General features: G+C 50.7%; 1 long non-coding RNA gene across 1 annotated transcript in view; it reads left to right on the forward strand.

Moving 5' to 3' along the window:
* The first annotated feature begins 9,620 nt into the window (after nt 1–9,620).
* LOC119956339 overlaps nt 9,621–23,949 on the forward strand; it is a 29,746-nt gene continuing 15,417 nt past the window's right edge. Inside the window, exon 1 of the long non-coding RNA XR_005458633.1 lies at nt 9,621–9,681. This is a non-coding gene — a long non-coding RNA (uncharacterized LOC119956339). The remainder of the gene's footprint in view (nt 9,682–23,949) is intronic.

A 23,949-nucleotide genomic window follows, 5' to 3' on the forward strand; every position in this document is an offset into this window, starting at 1 on the left:
AGAGAAATCATTAAATTAGCCGCTTCGTTTTGATGCAATTATAGCGTCAACATATTTCCATTCCATAGAGTCCTAGATGTTTACAGCATGGAAACAGGCCGTTCGGCCCAACTTGTCCATGCCACCCAGTTTTTACCACAATGCTAGTCCCACTTGCCCGCATTTGGCCCATATCCCTCTCTACCCATCTTACCCATTTAAGTGTCTAAATGCTTTTTAAAAGACAAAATTGCACCCGCCTCTACGACTGCCTCTGGCAGCCCGTTCCACTCACTAACCCTGTATGCAAAAATGTCTCCTCTCTTTGTGTCTCCCCTCTGACCTTAAACCTATGCCCTCTAGTTTTAGACTACCCTACCTTTGGGAATAGATGTTGACTATTTACCTGATCGATGCTCCTCATTATTTTATAGACCTCTATAAGATCATCCCAAAGCCTCCTACGCTGCAGGGAAAAAAGTCCCAATCTATCTAGCCACTCCTTATAGCTCAAACCAGCATGTCCCGGCAGCATCCTAGTGAATCTTTTCCGCACTCTTTCTAGTTTAATAATATATTTTCCATAATAGGGTGACCAGAATTGTTTCACAGTATTCCAAGTTTGACCAACTTTGTACAACTTCAGCAAGACGTCCCAATTCCTGTATTCAATGATCTGGCCAATGAAACCAAACATGCTGAATGCCTTCTTCACCACCCTGCCCATCTGTGACTCCACTTTCAAGGAACCATGAACCTGTAGTCCTCGATTTCTTTGTTCCATAAAACCCTACCATTAACTGGGTCCTGCCCCGTTTCAATCTATAAAATGCATCACCTCATATTTATCTAAATTGAACTCCATCTATCGTTCATCAGCCCACTGGCCCAATTGATCAAGATCCCGTTGCAATCCTAGATAACCTCCTTCACTGGGCAGCACGGTGGCGCAGTGGTTAGCACTGCTGCCTCACAGCGCCGAGGTCCCAGGTTCGATCCCGGCTCTGGGTCACTGTCCGTGTGGAGTTTGCACATTCTCCCCGTGTTTGCGTGGGTTTTGCCCCCACAACCCAAAGATGTGCAGGGTAGGTGGATTGGCCACGCTAAATTGCCCCTTAATTGGAAAAAAAATCAATTGGGTACCCTAACTTTATTTTAAAAAACATCTTCACTATCCACTATGCCATCAATCTTGGGTGTCATCTGCAAACTTACTAACCATGCCTCTTAAATTCTCATCCAGATCATTAATATAAATAACAAATAACAATATAAAATAGAATAAAGCAATCAAGGCCGACAGGTTCATAGTTCCTTGCAAGTGGACCCAGTACCGATCCCTGAGGCACACCGCTAGTCACAGGCCTCCAATTTGAAAAACAACCCTCTACAACCACCCTGTCGTCAAGCTAATTTTGTATCCAATTGGCTACCTCCCCTGATCCCGTGAGATTTAACCTTAGAACGTAGAACATAGAACATACAGTGCAGAAGGAGGCCATCCGGCCCATCAAGTCTGCACCGACCCATTTAAGCCCTCACTTCCACCCTTACCCCTCCGAACCTTTTTGGTCACTAAGGGCAATTTATCATGGCCAATCCACCTAACCTGCGCGTCTTTGGACTGCAATTATTCCAATTATGCAATTATTCCAATTCTTTTCCCGCACCTAGTGGGGCACTAAGGCAGACTTTTGTCTATTTCTATAGCGAGTAATTCCCAGAACAGATCGCCAGGGACTTATAGCATGAGGGGCCCCACTCCACATCAAGCGCGGCTGACCAGGAGTCTCTCCCGCTCTTACCGACAGCCATTGGCGTGTGTGGAAGGATTTGCAGGTTGACTACGTTATGGATGCACCTTCCTTATCCATCAAGTCCTGGGGTGGGGCTTGAACCCGGAGCTTCCGGTTGAGGGGCAGGGGTGCTAACCGCTATGACACAAGACCTCCTCCCAACATTTTCCACAAGAGTGTTATCAGACGCAAAGTAACAGAAAGCCATGTTAACACATGTTAGGACACTGACTGAAGGTTCCGGCAGTAGACAGGTGAGTAGAGAAAGTTCACAGAGGAAAAGGTTAAGGCCTCAGCAGAGCTTAGGGCCTTGACAGCTGAAAGCACAGCAATCGATAGCAGAGTGATTAAAATAACATACCTTCCAAACCCACAGACTCTTCCGCGCATAAATAGGGATATGGTGTATTAAAACACACTTTATTAGTAACACAGTATTATTAAATGTAACATCGTCCAGAAAATAGCTTACAAATACCAGTTAAACGATGTTTAACAATGACAATGAAACACTAAACCCTAACTGCTATCTTTTATCTCCACTCAGGCAAAACCCCATCTCAGGTCAAAATCCACTTTTAAGTGCAGTTAGCAGACCCAGGAATACTTGCTGTAAAGAGATGTCTTGGGTAAACTGCTTTGAGAGAGAGATCCTTCAGGAACCAGCTTGCAGTTTCTTGCCTGTGTCAAACTACTGTTTAACCTGACAGCCTTTTCAGACACTGCTGCTATGTTCACAGGCAATGTTAAAACGCAAACACTATTATGCAGTTGAGCTCAGAGAAATGTGCAATGCACAGGTCTCTTGTGATGAATTCAAAAGGGTTGGGCCAGCTTAAGGTACTGAATTCAGAACGGTGCCATGTTTCAGTCTCCCTGGATCATGAGACGTGGTTGCGCGTATTTATGTTTAGGTTTTATTGCATTTACTTTATCCTTATCGAATCCCTGAATCAAGACCCTAATTATCATAGATTATCATAGAATTTACAGTGCAGAAGGAGGCCATTCGGCCCATCGAGTCTGCACCGGCTCTTGGAAAGAGCACTCTACCCAAGGTCAACACCTCCACCCCATCCCCATAACCCAGTAACCCCACCCAACACTAAGGGCAATTTTGGACACTAAGGGCAATTTATCACGGCCACTCCCCCTAACCTGCACATCTTTGTGACTGTGGGAGGAAACCGGAGCACCCGGAGGAAACCCACGCACACACGGGGAGGATATGCAGACTCCGCACAGACAGTGACCCAAGCCGGAATCGAACCTGGAACGCTGGAGCTGTGAAGCGATTGTGATATCCACAATGCTACCGTGCTGCTGTTACTGGCCAGTATACTCAGGAATTAAAAATTCTCCAATACTCTAACATATACCTTGTTCAACAGACAGCACTCTCACCCCTGGGTCAGTACACCAGGAGTATAAGCCCATAGGCCAACATTGGATGTGGTTCTTCAATTGGACAGCACCTACTGAACAATCCTAAGTATGTTAAGAATTACACTTTTGGCCAATTTAAGATGACCAGTCAGTCAGACGCGTCAATCTGGCTCACTTGTGTTTGCTATGAGTTACGTATATTCATGCGCAGAGCCCTCTCTTTTTTTCTGCAAACAGGCACTGCACTTTTTTCAGTTCAATAAAACCTTGGGGGACAACTGTTCCCTGGTGCATTCCTCATGGCAGCTCCTCGACGAATAAGAGTTGACTTGCCTTTTTTGAGTTTGAGCAACAGCTTGGGAGTAACTGTTACCTGGTGCATTCTCCGGTGTAATGCCTCAACCAATCAGGGTCTACTTGTCAACCAATCAGCATCTCTTTTCTCGTGCAGTGACTTTCCTTTGAAATTTGCAATTCTTGCATCTGTCCTGATGACTCCAAGACATAATGCTTCGACAAAATGTCTCTACTTCCGCCAAATATAAACCTATCTCGGAACTTGGGAACATGATCTAATACTGATCATCTTTATGATGAGGCATTAAGTGTGTCACTATCTCCCCTCTGAACAGAATGTAAATGAATCCATGGCATTACACAAAAAAAGTGCAGGGATGTTCTCCCAGTGTCCTGGCCAACATTCATCCCTCAATGAAAGAGGACGGGCTACCCAGCATCCACTGAGGCACCAGAAACAACAAAGGCACACTCAGCCCTGTCCACCCTGCAACGTCCTCCTTACAAACAACTGGTGGCCTGTGCCAGAATTGGGAGAACTGTCCCACAGACCAGTCAAGCAACAGCCTGACGTAGTCATACTCACTGAATCATTCCTTGCAGACAGGGTCCCAGGCGCCACCATCATCAACCCGGGGTATGTCCTATCCCACCGACAGGACAGACCCAGCTGAGGTGGTTGAACAGTGGTATACAGTCGGGAGGGAGTTGTCCTGGGAGTCCTCAACATTGACTCTGATGTCCCACATCATCAGATCAGACATGGACAAGGAGACCTGCCGCTGAGTACCACTTATCGTCCACCCTCAGCCGATGGCTCAATATATCCCCATGTTGAACACCACTTGGAGGAAGCACTGAGGGTGGCAAGGGCACAGAATGTGCTCCGGGCGACGGGCCTTCAAAGTCCAACACCAAGGGTGGTTGGGTAGCACCACTACTCACCAAGCAGGCTGAGGAGTCAACCTGGTGAAGCCACAACAGGACGACTTGCGAGCCAAACAGCACAAGCAGCAGGTAATAGACAGAGCTAAGCAATTCAACAATCTACGGATCCAATCTAAGCGCTTCAGTCCTACCATATCCAGTCATGAATAATGGTGAACAACTCACTGGAAGAGGGAGACTCCAAATATCCCCATCTACAATGACGGCGGAGCCCAGCACATCAGTGCAAAAGACATGGTTGAAGCATTCGCAACAGCCTTCAGCCAGAAGTGACGGGTGGATGATCCATCTTGGCCTCCTCTGGAGAACCGCCAATTAGATTAACTCCGCATGATATCGGGAAACAGCTGAAGGCACTGGATACTGCAAAGGCTATGGGCCCTGATAATGGCCGCGATTTAATGGGACAGGAACAGAGTCCCGCTTTGGGCACGTTTAGCGGGTGTTTCTTACACAATCAAATGATCTGGTCATTATCACTTGCCCGGTGCAGAAGGAGAACCTCCTCGTGGGCCAGATCCTGGGCTTAGCCAAGCTGACCATTAGTAGGTCCAGGCAGCGGGCGATCAAAGGGGTCGTCCATCCCAACTGTCTGCCCCTCTTCCCCGGCTGTGCTCGCTGCCGTGTGTCCCTGGAAAAGGAGGGAAATTGGATTCCTCAGATGCCCAGCAATGCCACCCGTGCCCAGTGGGCACCACGTGGGGACTAGGGGTGTGTCATCAACTCCTCCAATCACATTTTGTTTCGCTACTCTAAGTTTCCTTTGAGATTCTGTTTACTTTTACGCAGTATCCCTTTAAGGAGCCGCATTTTAATTGATCTCTGAGTTTGTTGATTTTGTTTTGTTTCGATTAACCAGGAGAAGCACTTCAGAAGTACTTCACTGACTGCAAAGTGCTTTGAAATGGCTGCTTGCCGCAACTTCAAGTAAATAAATTCAAGTCTTTCCTTCTTCTTTTCTTTGTTTCTTTCTGTATAAATGCACACTTTCATTCTTGCATGTGATCGGTGTAGAAATTTGCCAGCGTACCGACCTTCACAAAGGCTCTGCGGAAGGCTGGCCTGACATATGTATCATTTTGAATTTCTGTTGACACAGCTCAATTGCAATCTTTCGTTCAGCCTCACGCCTCAAATCAATTAAAATGTATTCCCCGTATCCTTGGATCGGCACGGCCAGCCTTCTTAGCGATCTGCTGCGGAGAGAGAAGAGTCTTCGGCCGCGCAAAAGACTTTTGATTCACGTTCAGCCGCCCTCCTGTCACTGTCTCCCTTCCAGAGGTGATGTGGAGATGCCGGCGTTGGGCCTACAGCACCAGGTTAAAGTCCAACAGGTTTGTTTCGAATCACTCACCTGAGGAAGGAGCTGCGCTCCGAAAGCCAGTGATTCAAAAGACTTTAACCTGGTGTTGCAAGACTTCTTACTGCCCCTTCTAGAGGGTGGAGTAACGAGGGCTCAGCGAGCGGCCTACTCAACTCAGACAGAAAGGTTGAGGAGTTCGAATCCCACTCCTCCAGGCCCTCGAGTACAAATTGGAGTACGAGATTGTTAAGCGCAATGAAGGGTCACTAACTTAATTCTTGGGGTGGAGGGATTGTCCCACGAGGAAAGATTGGGCCTTTATTCTCTGGCGTTCAAAAGAACGAGAGGTGATCTCTTTCAGATTTGCGAAATTCTTACAGGGCCCGACTGGGTAGCAACAGGAAGGATGGGGATGGGAGGGGTCAAAAACCAGGGGGCAGAGTCTCAGAATAAAGTGCCATTTAGGACTGAGATGAGGAGACCTTTCGTCGCTCAGAGGGTGGTGAATCTCTGGAATTCTCTACCCCGAGGGCTGTGAAGGACAGTCATTGTGTTAGTTCAAGACTGAGATCGATAGATTGCGACATATTAAAAACATCAAGGGACATGGGGATAGGGCAGTGGTGATGTAGAGCAGCCATGATCTCGTTGAGTGGCAGAGCGGCTCGAGGGGCTGAATGGCCGACACCTGCTCTTATTTTGGATGTTCTTATAAACCATTCACATGTCTGGTCACGGGATCTTGCTGTGCGCACACTGGCGAGCCCGTTTTCCCCACCTTCAAACTTACCTCACTGGCTGCGAAACACTCTGAGGTATTCTGAGGTAGTGAAAGGCGCCGTGGAAACGCAAATACCAAAAAAAGCGCTCTTCCAGAGGGTCGGTGCAGACTCGATGGGACGAATGGCCTCCTTCTGCTCCGTAGGGATTCACTGAAGTCAAAGACCAAAGAGATTTTGGAGGCGTTTCTAATCAAAGATCCCTAAAAGATGAAAGATCAAAAAGGCTACTGAGATCTTGGCTACGAGGGCAGAAATATAAAGTTACTCAGGTTTTATATAAAGCAATTATTTCGACCACATCCACATCAGTGCGTTCAGTTTTTGACACGGGGCGCGACTTAACGGGACAGAAACAGAGTCTCGTTTTGGCCGCGTTTAGCGGTGTTTTCCTCGGTGCCTGCCGAGAACGATACCGCTATTTAACGGCACTTGGCCGTTTTTTAGTGGCCTCGGTGAGGAACGCCCGCCAAGGCCACGCTTACAATCATTTCCTGCACTGACAACGAAATGAAACGAAAATCTCTTATTGTCTCAAGTAGGCTTCAAATGACGTTACTGTGAAAAGCCCCTAGTCGCCACAGTGCCGAAAGAGTATTCGCGGATCGGGACGCCATTTTGTCATGCCGCTCGGATCTTCCGACCCAGGGTGGCACTGCCAGGGTGGGTGGGCGTCAGTGCCAAGGTGCCAGGCTGGCAGGTCCAAGTTGGCCAGGGCTAGCGGAGGTGCCAGGGTATCACCCTGCCCAAAGCCCGACAACCCGGGGGTCTCCAATGGCCCTTGAGACCACCCCAGGTGTAGTCACACCAAACGTGGACCAGTACTAAACAGCGTCATGACAAGGTCCATCAGGTGAGACCGTTAGTTCCTGGGCCCCCGGGGGGGTGTGTGTACCTGGATCACGCTCGGCGAGGGCGAGATCCAGATCGTGACGTCTTGAGTGGTTCTGTTAAATCTCACGAGGCATTTTGAGTGCTGGGAAAACTCACGAGAGGCTTCGTCACGTCATCAAGTTGGGCGGGAAGAGCTATTAAATCGTGCCCAGTACCTCTTTATGGCTGAGGAAGAAAGCTACAACCTAAATGTAGGTGTAGGTGCCAATCCACCTAACCGGCACGTCTTGGGACTGTGGGAGGAAACCGGAGCACCCGGAGGAAACCCCATGCGGACACGGGGAGAGCGTGCAGAGCCCCCCCCCCCCCCACACAGCCAGTCACCCGAGACCGGAATCAGATCGAGGCGGGGTTCGGACCCGGAGATTCTGTCTCAGAGGCAAGGGGGCAGCTAACCCCACGGCATCGCCCGACCTCCAGGTGCCTTGTCTACCCAAGGAAACCTGAGCCAAAGCATTCGAACGTAGGCCGGATACAAGATCTCATTCGACTGCAGAGCGCGTTCAAGGGGTTGGTTGGCATCCCACTGTGCTATAAAATTCTATATAAAATAATTTCATGTCATTCTGGAGTGAGTGGGAGACAGCGCTGAATAGAAAATTCAATTTCCATACCCTCTATAATTTCTTTATTTACATAAGCTGCCGGGAGTTACAGAGAGATTACAAACGGTTACAAGTATGCTCTTGAATATTAGATGGGCACAGTCTTCCTGAAGTAGGAAACAAGTTTCCATTATTTTGTACGTGCGAACCTGCCAGGCAATAACGTCACGATAAATGTCACATTAAAGGGCGCATTGGGGTAAATCAACAAGGAGCGAAGGTAGGGTAAACCAGGAATTAACATGAGGTGATATGCACTGAGTGAGTTAAAAAGTTGTAGGTTATAGGGGGAATGGCGGACGGAAGGTGGTGAACACCTGGGAAAGAATGGGTTTGAGGAAGACGCCATACCGTAAGAAGCAAGGGCCATTCTGTCATTTCGGTGCTCAAGAGGATTTGAGCACGAGGTCAACGCAGACACTTCAGCAGCATGCTCTCATAGAAAGTGAGAGGGAGAATACCAGTTAAAGTGGTGTGTAGGGCTCACCTGACGAGGCCCAAGGCAGCACGGTAGCTCAGTGGGTAGTGCAGTTGCTTCACAGCTCCAGGGCCCCAGGTTCGATTCCCCGCTGGGTCACTGTCTGTGCGGAGTCTGCACGTTCTCCCCGTGTCTGTGTGGGTTTCCTCCGGGTGCTCCGGTTTCCTCCCACAGTCCAAAGATGTGCAGGTTAGGTGGATTGGCCGCGCTAAATTGCCCCTTAGTGTCCAAAAAGGTGAGGTGGGGTTACTGGGTTACGGGGATAGGGTGGAGGTGTGGGCTTAAGTAGGGTGCTCTTTCCAAGGGCCAGTGTGGACTCGATGGGCCGAATGGCCTCCTTCTGCACTGTAAATTCTATGATTCTATGATGAGTCTGTTCTTTGCAGGGGTGGGGGACAAGTGTGAGCACCATACAGGGGGGTCCGGCCTGACAGACCGTTCATAGGTTCTGGTCGTGTCTTTGGAGGGGTGGGGTAAGGGTCTGAGGGTAGGTGGGATTGGGGGGCTTCTATTCTGATTGCTTTGTTTTTGTTATCACGTACAAAATGAAAACAGTTGAAAGAAAATATTTGTTTAGGAAGAGAGGGGGCACAGCACAGTCTGTCGTGCCGTCTTTATCCGTGGACGTTAAACCGTGCCAGGTTGACATACGAGATTCCAGTTTGGTCACCATTTTGAAGGAGAACGTGGCCGTTCTCCCCCGAATCCCGCAGGGTGGGCAGAATTTTCCATCCACGTCCACCGGCGGGACTTTCCGTACCAGCCAGAATCAATGGGGTCTTGAACGGCTTGCCGCATTTTCCGCAACCCCCCCCGCCCCACCCCCCCCGCCCCCCCCCCCCCGCCCCACCCCCCCCCCCTCCCCCCACCCAGCCACAAGGCCGTCAACATCCGCCTAATACTTTTTCCCTCAGCAACAACCACTAAAAACGCAGATTGTTTGACCGCTCTCACCGTCTCGATAGCGGGGAACCTGCGATGCACCAATAGGTTACCATCGCCTCTCTCCTGCATCAATGATGACACATCGAAGTGCGCTACAATCGGCTGTAAATTGCTCTGGAACCCCCCCCCCCCCCCCCAACCTCCCTTCACCAACCCCCCCCACCCCCGCTTCTCCCGGCCCCCTGCTTGCGAAAGGGAATTCTGGGAGAAGGAAGCTGTGATGGACAAATCAATGACAACAACAACCTGCGCTTCGAAAGCGCCCGTAAAGGTAGTCCACCATCCCCAAGGCGCCTGACGGCGGCGTGGCCGCACGGTAATACGGCTTCGAGCCGCGTGGAAGAGGAGGTGGCCAGAAGCTGGGCCCAGGGTTTAGGCTTTGAGCAACGACGTGAAGGAGGCGAGACGTGGAGGGAGGGGGAATTCCAGAGGTCAGAGCTCAGGCGGCTGAATTGGTACGTTACCCCCCCCCCCCCCCGCCCCGCCCCCCTCCCCCATACCCCGCCCTCCCCGCCACGGCGGAATGAAGGAAATGGAGGGGGTCAGAATTGGAGGAATTCTCTGCGGGTTGCGGGGCTGGAAGGCAGAGGCAGGGAGGGATTCGAGGGCGCGACGCCTGAAACACTGGCAGGGCAGAGGCAAGGGAGGTTGCAATATGCGAGCGAGCAGTTTGGCGGAAGCCAGATTAAATTTAAGCAGCTGTGGTCCTCGGTTACCACAGCCAGGCCCCGGGGATGGGGCGGAGAAGAGGTGTCTCTGATATCTGAGCGAAACATCATTAAAACATATTAGTGTGAAGCCTGGGGAGGGAGCTTGGGAGCACAGCTTCCTGACACAACCTTGCTCTTTCAATGAGGTGTCAGTCAGGCAAGTAATATCCCTTCACATTTTAAACACTAACGAGATGAAAATCATTTCATGCATGGATGGAGCAACGCAATTCCTCACAGGCAGATAAACAATGGCACCAGGATAATTGCAGAGGCTAGAAGATGCGGAGCGAGCGGGGGAGGATGGGAGGGAGGAGTGGGGGGGGGGGGGGTTCAGGGGAGGGGGGGGAGGAGATGGTGACAAGGGAATATGATTTCTCTCTTTCTCCAACTCCCATTTGCTGCCTTTGTGAAGTCGGCCTACTGCAGGCTGTGTATACCCAGGCTTTGCCTGTACTCTAGCGTAGGCCCAAGGGCCCATAGGGGTGGCGTGTTGAACCGCGACCTTATTTAAACACACTAGCCATTGTGACCACACTTGTGTTAATCGATTGCAGAAGCATTTACCCATTTCCTTTGATCCATATAGAATATAAGGATGGTCCATATAGAATATAGGGGTGGTCCATATAGAATATAGGGGTGGTCCATATAGAATATAGGGGCGTTCCATATAGAATATAAGGGTGGTCCATATAGAATATAGGGGTGGTCCATATAGAATATAGGGGTGGTCCATATAGAATATAGGGGTGGTCCATATAGAATATAGGAGTGGTCCATATAGAATATAGGGGTGGTCCATATAGAATATAGGGGTGGTTCATATAGAATATAGGGGTGGTCCATATAGAATATAGGGGTGGTCCATATAGAATATAGGGGTGGTCCATACAGAATATAGGGGTGGTCCATATAGAATATAGTGGGGGGACCGTAATGTGAGGCTGTAGGAAGGCACCTCTAGTTGTGTCAGGCATTTAGATTAATAGGTGCAAAGGAGTCTGGGAGGGTTGACTACCAGATAGCTTTGTTCGTAACCTTTGCACCCAAATCTCGAGCTGTCCCAATATGTCAAATTCGGCTGGTTTAGTACATTGGGCTAAATCGCTGGCTTTTAAAGCAGACCACGGCAGGCCAGCAGCACGGTTCGATTCCCGTACCAGCCTCCCCGAACAGGCGCCGGAATGTGGTGACTGGGGGCTTTTCACAGTAACTTAATTTGAAGCCTATTTGTGACAAGGGGCGCGATTCTCCCAATGGGAGACTGAGTGCCGACGCCGGAGTGAAACCCGGAGCGTTTCACTCCAGCGTCGGAGGCCGCTCCTCGCCACCTATTCTCCACCCCCCCACCCACCCCCCCCCCGGGGGCTAGGAGCGGTGGCGCGTGAATCCAGAGCGCCCGGCCTTGACGCTTGCGTCAAAGCGGCGCGCCGGGAATGACGCGGCCGGCGGCGCCGAAGTGACATCAGCCGCGCATGCGCAGGTTGGCCGGCTCCAATCCGCACATGCGCGGTTGCCGTCTTCCCCTCCACTGCCCCGCAAGACATGGCGGCTTGATCTTGTGGGGCGGCGGAGGGAAAAGAGTGCGTCGTTTACAGACACCGGCCCGACGATCAGTGGGCACCGATCGCGGGCCAGACATCTGCTGAGCACGCCCGTGTTGCTCGATCCTCCCTCCACCCCCCACAGGCCCCACACTCACCTGTCGCGCGCTGTTCACGCCGGCAGCGACCAGGTGTGGTTGACGCAGGCGTGAACCGGTCGGGTTCGGCAGGCCGCTCGGCCCATCCGGGCCGGAGAATCGCCGGTCGCCGTGATTCTCCGAGCGGCCTGTCGAAAAACGCGACACGCCATTTTTGTGGGGGTGGGAGAATCGCTGGGGATGCCTGGGCGGCGAGTCGTGATTCGCCCGGCCCTTCCGCGATTCTCCCACCCGGCGTGGGGTGCGAAGAATCGCGCCCGATAAGCGATTTTCATTTCATTTCATTTTGTTTTCTCTTTTCGCAAAGTATTTATCGCCCAGAAAACCATTCGGCCCAACTAGTCCATGCTGGTACTAATGCTCCACATTTTTCATCTCTCCCGATCAACTTACCTTTCCATTCCTTACTCCTTCATGTGTTTATCTTGTTTTCGGCATGGACAAGATGGGCCGAGTGGCCCCCTTCTGAACTGTATCATTGCTCATGGTTCCCTTAAATCTGCCTCAATGATCAGAAACTTTTGTGACACAAGACTGATGGATTTCTGGCTTTCTTTGTCACCATCTCAATCACAAACACAAAGACAGCTTCTCTATCTGGCACTCCAGTGCAACGCCAAGGGAGTGCTGAATGGTCAGAGGTGCCGCCCTTCGAGTTAAACATTAACCCCAAGCCCCTCTCAGTTGAACGTAGTCCAATTCAAAGAAGAGCAGGGGAGTTGCCCCTGGGGTCCCGGCAAATATTTATCCCCAATCAACATCAGTAAGTTAAGGTTATTTGATCCTTATAACATTACCATTTGTGGGGTCTTGCTTGTGACAATTTCACCGCTGTGTTTCCGACATAACCACAAGAGATACAACGGGAAAGCACGTTGACCTGTAAAGTGCGTTAGGATTACCTAAGGTCATGACAAACACAAGTCTTTCTTTTCATCGCCCATGACCCCGGCTGTGATGCTGTCATGTTTAAAGAGCACAGTAAGAAGTCTTACAACACCAGGTTAAAGTCCAACAGGTTTGTTTCAAACACGAGCTTTCGGAGCACGGCTCCTTCTTCAGGTGAATGGAAAGGCTTGTACCAGAAATGTTTATATAGACACAGTCAGAGATGCCCGGAATGCGAGCACCTGCAGGCAATCAAATCATCAAAGATGCAGAGAGAGAGGTAACTCCAGGTTAAAGAGGTGTGAATTGTCCCAAGCCAGTTCAGTCGGTAGGCCTCTGCAAGTCCAGGCTTGTTGGTGGGGGCCGAATGTAATGCGACATGAATCCCAGATCCCGGTTGAGTCCGCATTCATGCGTGCGGAACTTAGCTATAAGTTTTTGCTCAGCAATTTTGCGTTGTCGCGTCTCCTGAAGGCCTCCTTGTAGAATGCTGACCCGGAGATCAGAGGCTGAATGTCCTTGACTGCTGAAGTGTTCCCCAACTGGAAGGGAACAGTCCTGCCTGTTGATAGTCGCACGATGCCCGTTTATTCGTTGTCGCAGTGTCTGCATGGTCTCGCCAATGTACCACGCTTCGGGACATCCTTTCCTGCAGCGTATGAGGTAGACTACATTGGTCGAGTCGCACGAGTATGCGCCGCGTACCTGGTGGGTGGTGTTTCCACGTGTAATGGTGGTGTCCATGTCGATGATCTGGCATGTCTTGCAGAGATTACCCTGGCAGGGTTTTGTGGTGTTGTGGTTGCTGTTCTGAAGGCTGGGTAATTTGCTGCAAACAATGGTTTGTTTGAGGTTGCGCGGTTGTTTGAAGGCCAGTAGTGGGGGTGTGGGGATGACCTTGGCAAGACGTCCATCCTCGCTGATGATGTGTTGGAGGCTGCGAAGAAGATGTCGTAGTTTCTCCGCCCCAGGAAAGTACTGGACGACGAAGGGTACTCTGTCAGTGGTGTCCCGTGTTTGTCTTCTGAGGAGGTCGGTGCGGTTTTTTTGCTGTGGCGCGGTGGAACTGTCGATCAATGAGTCGAGCGCCATATCCCGTTCGTACGAGGGCATCTTTCAGCATCTGTAGGTGTCTGTTGCGCTCCTCCTTGTCTGAGCAGATCCTGTGTATACGGAGGGCTTGTCCATAGGGGATGGCTTCTTTAATGTGTTTCGGGTGAAAGCTGGAGAAGTGGAGCATCGTGAGATTATCTGTGGGCTTGCGGTAAAGCGAGGTGCTGAGGTGACCGTCCTTGATGGAGACGAGTGTGTCCAAGAATGGAACTGAATTTGGAGAATAGTCCATGGTGAGTTTGATGGTGGGATGGAACTTATTGATGTCATCGTGTAGTCGTTTCAGTGATGTCTCGCCGTGGGTCCAAAGGAAAAAAATGTCATCGATGTATCTGGTGTATAGCATCGGTTGAAAGTCCTGTGTGGTGAGGAAGTCCTGTTCAAACTTGTGCATGAAGATGTTGGCATATTGAGGTGCAAATTTGGTCCCCATGGCTGTTCCGTGCGTCTGGATGAAGAATTTGTTGTCGAAGGTGAAGACGTTGTGGTCTAGAATGAAACGGATGAGTTGCAGAATTGCGTCTGGAGATTGGCAGTTGTCGGTGTTGAGGACTGAGGCTGTTGCAGCAATGCCGTCGTCATGGGGGATGCTGGTGTAGAGTGCCGAGACATCCATTGTGACGAGGAATGTTCCTGGTTCAACTGGTCCATGGGTGCTGAGTTTCTGTAGGAAGTCCGTCGTGTCGCGACAGAAGCTGGGTGTACCTTGTACGATGGGTTTCAAGATGCCCTCGATGTGGCCAGAGAGGTTCTCACACAGGGTCCCATTGCCTGAAACGATAGGACGGCCTGGTGTGTTGGCCTTGTGTATTTTCGGGAGGCAGTAGAGATCTCCAATGCGGGGATTACGTGGGATGAGAGCACGTAGGGTGTTCTGAAGGTCTGGATCTAAGGTCTTGATCAGTCTGCTGAGTTGGCGGATGTGTTCCTTGGTTGGATCTGCGGGTAACTGCCTGAAGAAGGAGCCGTGCTCCGAAAGCTCGTGTTTGAAACAAACCTGTTGGACTTTAACCTGGTGTTGTAAGACTTCTTACTGTGCTCACCCCAGTCCAACGCCGGCATCTCCACATCATGTTTAAAGAGGTCAGCACGGTAGCATTGTGGATAGCACAATCGTTTCACAGCTCCAGGGTCCCAGGTTCGATTCCGGCTTGGGTCATTGTCTGTGCGGAGTCTGCACATCCTCCCCGTGTGTGCGTGGGTTTCCTCCGGGTGCTCCGGTTTCCTGCCACAGTCCAAAGATGTGTAGGTTAGGTGGATTGGCCATGATAAATTGCCCTTAGTGTCCAAAATTGCCCTTAGTGTTGGGTGGGGTGGCTGGGTTATGGGGATAGGTTGGAGATGTTAACCTTGGGTAGGGTGCTCTTTCCAAGAGCCGGTGCAGACTCGATGGGCTGAATGGCCTCCTTCTGCACTGTAAATTCTATGAATAGGTCATACAGTCATAGAATCCATAGGGTGGCATGGTGGCACGGTAGTTAGCACTGCTGCCTCACAGCGCCAGGGACCCGGGTTCGATTCCGGCCTCGGGTGTCTGTGCGGAGTTTGCACGTTCTCCCCGTGTCTGCGAGGGTTTCCTCCGGGGGCTCCGGTTTCCTCCCACAGTCCAGGTTAGGTGGATTGGTCGTGATAAATGTCCAATGGTTAGGTGGGGTTACAGGGAATGGGCCTGGGTAGGGTCGATGCAGAGTCAATGGGCCAAATGGCCTCCCTCTGCACTGTAGGGATTCTATAGCTTCTGTGAAAGCGGTCACATTTAATTGGGTCACAGATTTAAAATCAATCTCAATGGGCAGTTCACCCCGCACGTGGTGGCATCAGGTGGGCAATATGGCATCATCATATTAGGGGCTGGTTTAGCTCACAAGGCTAAATCGCTGGCTTTTAAAGCAGACCAAGCAGGCCAGCAGCACGGTTCGATTCCCGTACCAGCCTCCCTGGACAGGAGCCGGAATGTGGCGACTAGGGACTTTTCACAGTAACTTCATTGAAGCCTACTCGTGACAATAAGCGATTTTCATTTTCATTCATTTCATTTCATTCATCGCACCAGAATGACAGAACGCAGGTGGGCCGCCCGTCAATTTGAAACGACTAATTAAGAAGCTATTGACCTAATTCACCACCCGTTCGCCTCCAATTCCTCACTGACCGCTGTGTGCGGGCGTCAGCCGACAATTATTTTACAACAGATTTTTAAAAATATATTCTTTCTAGGATGTGGGCAATGCTGGCTGGGCCAGTATTTATTACCCATCAATAATTAGGGTGGCGGGGTAACACGGTGGTTAGCACTGTTGCTTCACAGTGCCACGGTCCCAGGTCCGATTCCCGGCTTGGGTCACTGTCTGTGCGGAGTCTCGCACGTTCTCCCCAGTGTCTGCGTGGGTTTCCTCCGGGTGCTCCGGTTTCCTCCCACAGTCCAAAGACGTGCAGGTTAGGTAAATTGGACGTTCTAAATTCTCCCTCGGTGTACCCGAAGAGGCGCCGGAATGTGGCGACGAGGGGATTTTCACAGTAACTTCATTGCAGGGTTAATGTAAACCTACTTGTGACAATAATTATTATCACCTTTGAGACAACTGTATTTCTGTGGGTCTGGAGTCACATGTAGGCCAGACCGGGTAAGGACGGCAGATTTCCCTCCCTAAAGGCACATAAGCGAACCCAATGTGTTTGTTACAACAATCGCCAATGGTTTCATGGTCGTCCAGTAGACTTTTACTACCGTCTGCTGTGGTGGGATTCGAACCTGGGACCCCTGAGCATTATCCTGGCACCCTCGATTACTATTCGAGTGACAACAGCACCACGCCACCACCTCCCCTCGATATGATGAGGCGACGCAACTCGGAGTGGGAGTGAATGCCTGGTACTGGATCCATGACTGGAATTGTTCTCTCGTGGGTTGTTTCCGAAAGTACAGTAGTGAGACAGATGGGTTTTTACGATTCAGATCCATTATTACTGACACGAGCTTTTATATTCCAGATTCTTTTTTAATAAATTGAACTTAATTCCACCAGCTTGCCGTGGTGGGATTTGAACCCAGGGCATTAGCCTGGGTCCCCATTGTGGAGAATGTAATATGATAATTCACACTATGTCTTTGTAAGCGCAGTAGCGTTATCCGACCACTAGGGGGAGTAGCTCTGGGAATGCTCAGGAGATTGTACAGGGCTCCACCCTTGTCTCCGCCCACGACTCCTCCCCCTAGTGCTGCTGTATAAATACCCTTGTCCAGAGTCAGCCTGCAGTTCACTGAGAGTTCATCAACTGGTGAATTAATGGTTCCATCACCCATACTACTAATTCTGTGACGATTGTTACCACTGCACCAACGTGTCCGACAAACATCACTACAGATTCTGCTGGCGAAGGTAGCAGCGTCTGTATGTGTTTTTAACTTTTTCTTTTGGCATTTTGGAGCCTTGCACAGTAATTAAAGATTGAGAGAGTAAGGGGCCATTAAATTAGAAGCCGTGGTGGCCTTCCTGTTAATGGAAAACGCTATCTGCTGCCTGGCATCCCGGCCCAGGTCCCGATTTCATAGAATCCTAACATCGAATACCAACAGAATGGCCAGAAGAGGCCATTCGGCCCATCGTGTCTCGCCAACCCTTCGAAAGGCCACCCTACCCAGGTCCACTCCCCCACCCTATTCCTGTCACCACACGCTAAGGGGCAATTTAGCGTGGCCAATCCACCTAGCCTGCACATCTTTGGAAGGTGGGAGAAAACCGGAGCGCCCGGAGGAAGCAGACACTGGGAGGAGGTGCAGACTCCGCACAGTCACCCAAGGTCGGAATCAAACCTGGGTCCCTGGCGCTGTGAGGCAGCAGCGCTAACCCTGGCACAGGGCACCCTCACCCTTTAAACAGGTCAACAAAGTGATCACTGGCTTCTTTTGGGTGGGCAAGGCCCCACGGGTAAGGAAGGTAATGCTTGAGCGGAGTAGGGGAGAGGGCGGCTGGCGCTGCCAAATTTTAGTAACTATTATTGGGCGGCGAATATAGCCATGATCAGGAAGTGGGTGGTGGGGGAGGGGTCGGCATGGGAGCGTATGGAGGCTGCTTCATGCAAGGGCACCAGTCTGGGGGCGTTGGTAACTGCGCCTCTGCCCCACGGTACTCCACCAGCCCCGTGGTGGTGGCTGCCCTGAGAGTCTGGGGGCAATGGAGGAGACATGTGGGAGCAGAAGGAGCATCGGTCTGGTATAATCGACGGTTTGCCCCGGGAAGTATGGATGGGGGTTCCGGATATGGTGGAGAGCAGGGATTGAGAGAATGGGGGATATGTTTATAGAGGGGAGCTTTCCGAGTATGAGGGCGCTGGAGGAGAAGTTTGGGTTGGCGAGGGGAAACAAATTCAGGTATCTGCAGGTGCGGGACTTCCTTCGTAAACACGTGTCAACCTTCCCGCTCCTACCGCTAATGGGAATTCAGGACAGGGTAGTTTCCAGAGGGTGGGTAGGAGAGGGGAGGGTCTCGGACATTTACAAGGAACTTATGGGGTCAGAGGAGATGCAGACCGAGGAGCTGAAGCGCAAGTGGGAGGAGGAGCTGGGAGGTGAGATAGAGGATGGTCAATGGGTGGACGCGTTGAGTAGAATCAATGCGTCCCCAACTTTGCCAGGCTCAGCCTGATACAGTTTAAGGTTGTGCATCGGGCTCACATGACAGTGGCCCGGATGAGCAGATTCTTTGGGGTGGAGGACAGGTGTGAAAAAGTGCGGGAGGACCAGCGAACCATGTCCACATGTTCTGGGCATGTCCGAAGCTTAGGGGATTTTGGCAGGGGTTTGTAGATGTCCTCGGTGGCACCGAGTCCAGAGGTGGCGATTTTCAGGGTGTCGGAAGACCCGGGAATCCAGGAGGAGAAAGGGGCAGACGTTCTGGCCTTTGCTTCCCTGGCAGCCCGGAGACGGATACTATTAGCTTGGAGGGACTCAAAGCCCCCGAAGTCGGAGGCCTGGCTATCGGACATGGCTAGCTTTCTCTGTTTGGAGAAAATCAAATTTGCCTTGAGAGGGTCACTGTTAGGGATCACCCGGAGGTGGCAACCGTTCGTCGATTTCTTCGTGGAAAATTAATCGTCAGGAGAAGGGGTGGGGGGGGATTAGTTTAGCTTAGAGTAGGGGGCTAATAAAGGTGGGACCTGCAAGGAAGGGAGACGGCTTTTGCACTATGTATATAGTTTCATGTACATTGTTTATTTGTTATAATACCAAAAATACCTCAATAAAATGTTTATTATTTTAAAAAATCCTGCCGCGATTTCGGTGTCGGGCAACGGAGAATCCTGCGCTGAGAATCCCAAGAATTACTGTTGGATTCAATGGCCTGAGATGACAGGAGGTGGAGTGAGCGCACTATTCCGTTTCTGCACCGCCTCTCACACCCCACTGAGAATCGCAAGATCCAGCCCAATCACTGTCCATTCATAAAGAACCGTGGGTGGGATTCTCTGTTGCCCGACACCGAAATCGCGGTAGGATTGCCGCAGGTCACGATGCCCTGCCCCCTCCATATCAGCGTCATCGAGACGCGCGCCGTGCGCAGTCGCAACCCCGTTTGAATATCATCATCGGGCCCACCCGCGACGCCCCGCCTCCGATGGGCCAAGTTCCCAACGGCGCAGGCCACGTGTGGTCTCAGCGGTCATCAGGCTGGTGTGGCGGCTGTGGAGGGAGAGAGGTGAAGGGGTGGGGGGGGGGGGTGGTTTCAGCAGTGATACCTCTTAAAACTGAATCGTTAGCATGCCACTAGAGTAGTTTTACAGAAGTTGTTTTATTAAGGATTGAGATGAATTATAGGACTGAGTAATCATTATTAACCATTTTGTGGAGATGCCGGCGTTGGACTGGGGTGAGCACGGTAAGAAGTCTTACAACACCAGGTTAAAGTCCAACAGGTTTGTTTCAAACACTCGTGTTTGAAACAAACCTGTTGGACTTTAACCTGGTGTTGTAAGACTTCTTACCGTATTAACCATTTGACATGTATTTTTAGGACATAGCAGTAATAAGTAATCAAATGGGATTTAGGATAGCGAACTTGACCAAAAGGACATTACTTCTGACACCTTGGGCGGAATCCCGCCCCCGCCGTGGCCCGAATTCTCCGGCACCCGGGAATCAGCGGGGGCGGGAATCGCGCCGTGCTGGTCGGCGGGCCCCCCGCGGCGATTCTCCGGCCCGCACGTCTGGTGCTGGCGGGATTGACGGAACGGGCAGGCGCCGGGGTCCTGGGGGGAGCGCGGGGCGATCTGGCACTGGGGGGTGCCCCCACGGTGGCCTGGCCCGCGATCGGGGCCCACCGATCGGCCGGCGGGTCTGTGTTCGCGCCATCTGGCGGAGCGGGAGCCACTCCAGCATGGGCCTAGCACCTAAAGGTGCGGTGAATTCCGCACCTTTGGGGAGGCCCGACGCCTGTGTGGTTCACACCACTCCGTCCCGCCAGGACCCCCTGCCTCGCCGGGTAGGGGAGAATCCCGGCCCTTGTCTTTGTGAAACAATTCAGGGTGCTGGTTCTGTTGTTCTGTTTCTCACAAACAGTCAGCACAGGCTGCTGGGATTGTACACAGCTGTCAGGATGAGGATTAATCATGTGCTGCTTGCAACTCTGTTGGGTGAAGTTTAAACACTGCTTGCAATTCTATTGGATAAGTTTAAATGAAGCAGCTTCAGGGATTGGATCGCGTTCAACTGGGGTGGGCTATTGATTTTCGAACGTTATATAATTACTCTGTTCGGGTCTTTGTTAGGCAGAACAGGTCTTGGCCGATATCAGTCTGTTCTCCGTGTACATGTAACAAGCTTGATTGAATAAGCCATCTTTGTCCAGGTTGTCGTGTTTGTTCCTCTCTGTACTGAGCTGAGCTGCAGGGAATAACCCCACGTGGAAGCTGACTCAATACACAGGTCTTGAAACCTCTCCTACAAGAGGGCATGCGGACAGTGTCACACTCCCTTCACAAAGAAATTCCCTTTCTCCAAAGTTACCAGCCTGTCCTTGCTCCCCCAAAACCCAGTGCCTAGGCCCAACATTTCCCCAGGAAAACCAAACCAGCACATTGGTTCCCCAACCCCTTTCCGTCCTGGCCCAATATTCCCCCAACACTCAGTGTCCTGGCCCAACATTACCCCTCAAAAAACAAACCAGGACTTTGGTTCCTCCAACCCCTCGTGTCCTGGACCAATATCCCCCCGGAAACTAAACCAGTACATTGGTTCCCCGACTCCCTTGTACTCTGGCCTAATATTCCCCCAGCGCCTGATGTCCTGGCCCTCAAAAAAACAAAACCAGTATCTTGTATGCCCTGGTATTTCCATTATTTAACACTACCTGACCAGTACATCAGTTCCCCAAGCATTCCTAGCGTAAACAGGGTGTGGTACATGCCTGTTCCACTCAAGGTCAAAAGTTTTCAGAATTCAACTTGCCCTTTCCCAGAATAGCAGTGGGGAAGGTAATTAAAATATGCGCTCTATTCTTTCCACATCTGGCCCCTCTCCCCCACCCACCAATCATTAATAATTGCCTGATGTTTTCTATGGTGTTGGTGAGTGCTGGCCACAATCTAATTAGTAATTAGCGGAGACAACTACAATAAGAAGCAAAATGTCACGCATGTAAAGAACACGGGAGAGGACGCAAAAAATAATGGCTTAATTAAAATAACAATTAATTAAAGACCGGCCTGACATAAAAATAGACTTTGGTTGCTAAATTACCACGTCAGCAAAAGAGATTTTAATTGCAAAGTGCTTGGCATTCGCAGGCATTTCTGACTCGGGTTTAACACATTCATGGTCCTGTTCGCTGCGTGCTATAAAACATATATGACCCATCTTAACACGGGTCATTCAGTCATGTTTGCCCGCTCACCTGAAACAAAAGAATAACTTTACTGTTCTGAAAGATTCTGACTGAGTGAGTAAGGAGAAACTGTAGTTGCGTTGGCAAGCAGGAGATGTGGATTTAACATAGCTGGCAAAAGGACCAAGCAAGGATGAGAAATTGCTCAGCTCAGCGGGTGGTTGTGACCTGGAGGCGCTGCCTTTCAGGGCAGTGGAAGCGATGTCCATGGCAAATTTCAAAAGGTAATTGGATCAATACTTGAGTGGGAAGAAGATGCAGGGGCTATGGAGAAGGGTGCAAGAGGAATGTACTCCTGCAGCGATCTCGACCCTTGCACCATCTGTTAAATTGTCCCATTTAGTCCGAAACGCTGTCACGTTTTTCACACAGTCCACATTCGTCGTTATGAATCCCAGCGTCACATTTACAATGGGAACTGCCTATGTAAACACGTCACGCTGTAATTGCTCTGCCCCACCAGATGTGGCGCTGTAGAGCCTCGATTTTGCATCTCCCAACTCCTCAGCCTTTGAAAGTGAAAATCGCCTATTGTCACCAGTCGGCACCAAATGAAGTTACTGTGAAAAGCCCCTAGTCGCCACATTCCGGCTCCTGTTCGGGGAGGCTGTTACTGGAATCGAACCGTGCTGCTGGCCTGCCTTGGTCTGCTTTCAAAGCCAGCGATTTATCCCTGTGCTAAACAAGAGGAGAGAAATCCCTGTGCTCCAAACAGTTCTACTGCCTTTGTTTTCCAAGCAACCGTAGCTTCCAAGTGATAATACAACATTGAAGTATTGGCCAAAAAGTAAGGGCTGATTACAAAGAGAAAGGCTTGCGTTTACATAGCGCCTTTTCCTGAGCTCGCGATGTCCCAATGAAGTCAATGAGGTACTTTTGAAGTGTTGTCACTGTTGTAATTTAAGGACCGTGCCAGCGTTGTTTTTTTTTTTTTTGCTTTGTTCATTCTCGGGGATGTGGTTGTCACAGGCATGGCCAGCATTTGTTGGCCATGCCCTTAAACTAAGTGGCTTGCGAGGCCTTTTCGGAGAGAGGTTCAACCACATTGCTCTGCGTCTGGACTCACTTGCAGGCCAGGCCAGGCCAGGTAAGGATGGCAGATTTATGCGTGAACCAAATGGGTTTTTACAGCCATTGGTGGCAGTTTGATGGTCACCCAACACTGACACTTGTTTTATATTGCGGCTTCATTAAACAAATTCACATTCCGCCCCTTGCCACGGTGGCATTTGAACCCATGTCCCTCCAGTGTCAGCCTGGGCCTCTGGATTACCATTCCAATGACATTGCCACCGTTCTGCCTGATGCGACACTCAGAGACACGAGTTGGAGTAAACTGTGGCTTTAATCGGCTTACAACTGAGCCTGCCTGCAACTGTGCTGAACTGAGGGCGGACTCGCAGGACCGCAGCACTTATACTTCCTGAAGGGGGCGGAGCCAAGGGCGGAGCCCTGTACATCTCCCCCTGTGGGCAGAGCCGCGCAGCGGCTCACAGATGGAGCCCACAGGGACACAGTGATGCACAGTGTGAATTATACTGGTTACACATTCCCCACACCGCCATCTCCCAATTTGCTCACCGCGATCACCCACAAATAGTAATGTGCTAACGACCAAGCAATCGTTTGTTGGTGATGTTAGTCGAAGGATAAATATTGGCCGGGGCACTGGGGAGAATTCCCTCGGTGGTCTTCGAGTAGCGCCGTGGGATCTTTCACATCCACCTCAGGGTGGCCTCAGTTTAACAGACGTCACCATCGGCAGTGCGGCACAGCCTTCAGCACTGTGCCGAGCGCCAGTCTAGATTTGGAGCTCAAGTCTCTTGATCGGGACTTAAATATGTGACTTGAAGTGTGCAAACGTAGGAGCAGGAGGAGGCCATTCAGCCCTTTGAGCCTATTCCGCCATTCAATGAGATCAGAGCTGATCTGTGGCCTAATCAATACACCTGCTTCTGCTCGATATTTTACTCACGCTGCTTTATTGATCCTTGTGAAACAACATAATACAAGATCAAAAGGACAGACAAAGGAGAGAATATGTGATTTGAAGATAGCGATCGTATTCTAGTCCAACAATGATTCATTTTCCGCAATACCTCATGGAGCGGACAAATGATGGTCCACCCAAGGGCGGGTCATTTCTCTATGTTTTGCACCCTAGTTTTCTTCCTCTTGAGCTGCCTCCCATTTTCAACTTCAATCAGGAAAGAGCAATATGACAAGGGAAAAGAATACACAGG

This window comes from Scyliorhinus canicula, chromosome 23, assembly GCF_902713615.1.
Source record: "Scyliorhinus canicula chromosome 23, sScyCan1.1, whole genome shotgun sequence".
In the NCBI taxonomy this organism is placed as follows: Eukaryota; Metazoa; Chordata; class Chondrichthyes; order Carcharhiniformes; family Scyliorhinidae; genus Scyliorhinus; species Scyliorhinus canicula.